Genomic DNA, 4,903 nt, shown 5'->3' on the forward strand with positions numbered 1-4,903 from the left:
GAGTGGCAGAGGCCGGACAAGTCATGGTCCAAAAGACGACAGAGTCCAGAGAGACCCCACTGGGGAGGGCTTCCCCAAGGGCCCAGGAAATGTCTTCCACCGGCCTGCTGGTTACCTTGTAGCACATCCGTCAACATTTCTTGCCAGCTCCAAAACCCTACTTGCAAGTCAAACATAAAACACTCAACATAAAGCAGCTGCACCCCCTCTTACCGGCTAGCTGGACGACTCACTGATCAGGTATTTGGGTGGCTTATGGGGGGGCTATCCCAGAAGAGCTCCCACATAAAGTGCCCAGTTTTTGGAAGCCCCCTCTCAGAACACCAGAGACCATGATCAATGCAAACAGCAAAGAGTCGTTTATTGCAAGCTGGAGTTTGGTCCTCTGTGCACTTAGTAACCGGTGATGCTAAGAGGCCCCAAGCATAAAATTGGCACAGCTTTTATATTACCAAACAAACAAGTTTAGGGGGTTTCCACACAAGCAAGTTCACAAGTTCAGGGGGTTTAAGTCCACCCTGATCGCACTTCCCTTTTTCAGCTGGAACACCTGGGCAACTGTTCTGTTTTTTAAGGGTGGGTAAGGTTGGTGGCAACCTGCGGTTTTTCTGAGAACTATTTTTCTCTTTGGCAGCACAGCTCTCTTTGGGGGTTACTTTGAGGGCAGCACAGCTCAGGGGGCTTGATCTTAAAATGGAATTACTTTAGTTCTTCAGTTAGGTCCTGAGTTCAAGTACCAGGAATGGTGTATGCACACACACACACACACACACACACACACAAACACACACACACACACACACACACCACATGGAGGCACCTTTGCCAAAAATGTATCATTCCATTATGTTCAGCTCCCTAATTGTCTGCCAGAGGACTCTTGAATTAATTGTAGCAGTTTGTTTCAACACTGAAACATAGTCTTACAAAGACAGCATGAGTGCAGGGAACTTGGCCTGCCACAAAAGGTGGCTCAAATAAAGGCTTCCTGTCAAAACAGACCACTGGGGAGAGAGATAGCTTGGGGTACAAACAAGCCTTTTTCTCCTGACTTTCAGAACCTGCGCACGTTCATCCTCATTAATGGGCCTGGATGAATTGTTTGTTATGCAGCTTTACAGGAGTGAAGCTTTTTGTCTGCCTGTTCCAACAACGAAGTCGACTTCCTCCGGCAGCCTGGGGTATGGAGACTCAGCAGGCTACACTGGGAACAATGAGGGAGCCCCGGAACATGGATTGTCTTGAAAGCACTCTCTGTGCTATGAAATCATTCTATTCAAAGCAAATTTCCTAGCTGGGTGCCTTTCTTCATAGCAACTCTGGATCTTCACTGATACAAATACATGCATACATACACAGACACATGGAGTTGCTGGCTCTTTTTTTTTTTGTGGTAGGTACTGAGGCTTGAACTGTGAGCCTAGACATTTTCCCTGAGCTCCCTTTGCTCAAGGAAACATTTTAGTGTGTATTAAACCATGATTACCCTAGGCTGGGGTACAGCTTGTACACCCACAGATGATCGGGATCCTAGGACCAGAATTCAACTCCCAGCACTGGCAAAAATACATTAAACCAACAAAAATGGAGGAGGAAAAAACAGAAAATGTTACACAACAGTTTTTACCTTTGTTTCCTTAGCACTGTGACCCTCCTGAGCCTCAATGACTTGGCTTGAAAATTGTATGTGACCTTGCATGGATGATGGCTGGGGGGCTGTCAGTGAAGCTTGAGGCAAACTCAGACACCTAGGCCCTGAGATCAATCGTAGGACTGCCACCTACACACAGCTGAAGATCCTAGGAATCTCGTGCCTATCTATAGGAACACTAATAGAATATTTGACATATACTAATTGAATTACTAACTAGCTAGTCATTCTAATATAAGATTGTATGCAATAAATATAGGTCATTGATTATTTAATTCTTTATTAATTCTTCTACCATGATAATTGGAAGCATAATTTTATACCAAATAATTGGTAGTAATAGAATATATAAAAATAAGTTGCAGACATCACTCTTTATATTGGGTTATACACTAGAATCTACATAAATGTCTATCTGTGTCTCTCTGTATATATTTATAGATGCATATACATATGTAAATACATACACACATGCACACACACACACACACACACAAACAAACACACACACACACACTGCAATCTAAACATCTACCTGTTTATATATTGGTCATTCCTGTGGCTTGATCTCAGGTCCTGAAATTGGCCTGCCAACTTCATTTGCATCAGACTAGTGTGCTAACATGTAACCATTCATGAAGTGGGCCTGCTAGGCCCTGAGTTCAAGTCAGAGAATTGCCAAAAACTTAATCCTGTTGGAAAAGCCAATTGTTCCACTTGTTTTCCGTATCTGTGAAAGTCCTGGGTCTCAGGAATGATGTAGAATACATAGGAAAACCTATGTCTTATGTAATAGGATGCAAAATGTTATATGTGTAATCATACTCACTCTCAAATACATAAGAAATAAAACACAAAATAAAATGAATACACTAACTGCAATATGCAATAAACACGTTTATGTAAATATAAATCATGTATTTCAAATATATACGAATATTATGTATATATTATTTTTTCAAGTGCTAGGATTTGAATTCAGGCCCTGGGAACAGGCTTGACTTTCTTGTCTTCCAGCACGGTGATCTTCCCATCCCCCACAGTGCTACAGATTTACTCACACCCTGAGTTCAAATCCCAGGCCTGGCAAAAACAATGGCCTGAATTCCAAGCCAAGGAGCCACATAATATTTTAAATATTTTTAATGTATATATGTATGTATGTATGTATGTATTTTTATTTTTCAAGCACAGGGCTTGATCTCAGGTAGTGGCAATTCTGTTTCAGCATTGATCACTCTAGGCTGGGGTGCAACCACTGGACTCACAGACAAACCTGGGTTCCTGGGCCTCAAATGCTGAGAGGAAAACAATAATAAATAATGCGACACAGAAAAATAAAAACTGGCAACTTCCTAGTTTTACATTTGTTTTCTTTGCAAAGTGACCATCCTGGGTCTGAATGACACGGCTGCAAAATGTTGGTAACCTGGCATTTCTGAAGGCTGGTGGGCTACCAGGGAAGCCTTAGGCCAACACGGCAACATAGGCCATGTGTTTGAAGCACAGTCCTGACCCCTACCAATGGAGAGAGATCCTAAGAGTCTTGTTTCTATTCATAGGATTAGTGATGGAAGATTATGAATGGCAAAGTTGAATTAGTTGTTTCTGAATACTACTATACAATTAGATGGAGGGATTTTAGGAGACCAATGGATTTTAATGAATATTTTTGATACATTCAAAGAATACTATTAATTACATGGATGCAATAATTTTGGGACAGTGGTTGATTTTTTAATAATTCATTAAGGATGAAAACAAGAATATTAATTACATGGACACATAACAAATACCCAAGAATTGGTAGGAATGCAGTGCATATACCTGAATAATGTATAGACATCACTGGCACTCTATAAAGATCTATATTTGTGTACTGCCATCTGCATGTCAATCTGTTCTTATTTTGTCAACCCCCGGGCTTGATCTCAGGTGCTAGAAATACTTGTCAGCTCAATATGTCCCAAGCTGGTGTGCTGACACTCACCCATTCATGAATTGGGACTTATAGGCTGTGAGTTCTAAAGCCAGCACTCACAAAAATTGAATCGTGGAGTAAGAATCCCACGGTGACACATGTTTTCTGATTCTTTGAAAGTCCTGAGTGTAAGGTATGAAGTTTCATACACAGGCAAATCTATATCTTATGTAATATATGTAGTAAATATTTCATGTGTAATAATAGTCAATAAAATAAATGGTAAATAAATTAATAAAACAAAAAATAAAATGAATAACTACACTAAGTGAAATATGTGTTCAACATATGGGGCTCGATATCAGGGCCTGGGAACAGCCTGGCAGCTGAATAGGCTAGAGGCTTCTGTGCTGACAGTCAGCCATTCATGAATTGAGCCTTCTAGGCCCTGAATTTAGATCCCAGTACTGCCAAAAATGTAATCGAGGAGGAAGGAGCCGAGCGTGACACATGTTTTCTTTTTCTTTGAAAGTGCTCAGTGACAGGATGTATAATTCAGATGCAAATATATATGCTATGTAATAGGATGTCATAAATGTAAAAAATATCATTGGTGGAAGAATTGTCACTACAATAAATGAAAAACAGATTGAATTAGTAGTGAATCATTCTAGGATAAAATTAGACACACTAGTTATAGGAGGTGGATTAAGTTTAATATTTTATTAAGCATTAATAGAATAAAAATTGCATGGAAACATAAATGCCTAATAATTGGTAGTAACACATGATGTATAATTTAATTATATAGACATCTGTCGCATTCTATAAAATATGTAATTTATATACAGATGTATGTACATATAATTTTAATTAATGCTTTATTAATTGCTGAGACACATGATTAAATGGAGACATAACTTAATACCTAAAAATTGGTAGTAATATTATCTATAAATTAATAATGTACAGACATCTTTTGTGTATATAAAATCATATACAGCAACCTCTATCTATTTATAACTTTTTCACTCCTGGGGCTCTTTGGTTGAGTGCTTGACTAGTAAGCACGAAGCCCTGGGTTCGAGCCCTCAGTGCCACATAAAAAGAAAACCTAGAAGTTCAGCTGTCTTTCAATCAACTGAGTGCTAGCCTTGAGCACAAACGCTTAGGGACAGTGTCAAAGCCCTTACTCAAGTCGCTGGACTGTCCAAAAAAAAAGGTAGAATATACTCACTGCAACTATAGAAGGACAGGACATCAAATACCTCATCACAGAGAAAGCTAGGAGTCTGGTGCTGACAGCTGTCACCTAACCTGACTTAGCCAGA

Source organism: Dipodomys spectabilis, unplaced genomic scaffold (genome assembly GCF_019054845.1).
Source record: "Dipodomys spectabilis isolate Male_0828 unplaced genomic scaffold, ASM1905484v1 ptg000065l, whole genome shotgun sequence".
Taxonomy (NCBI): Eukaryota; Metazoa; Chordata; class Mammalia; order Rodentia; family Heteromyidae; genus Dipodomys; species Dipodomys spectabilis.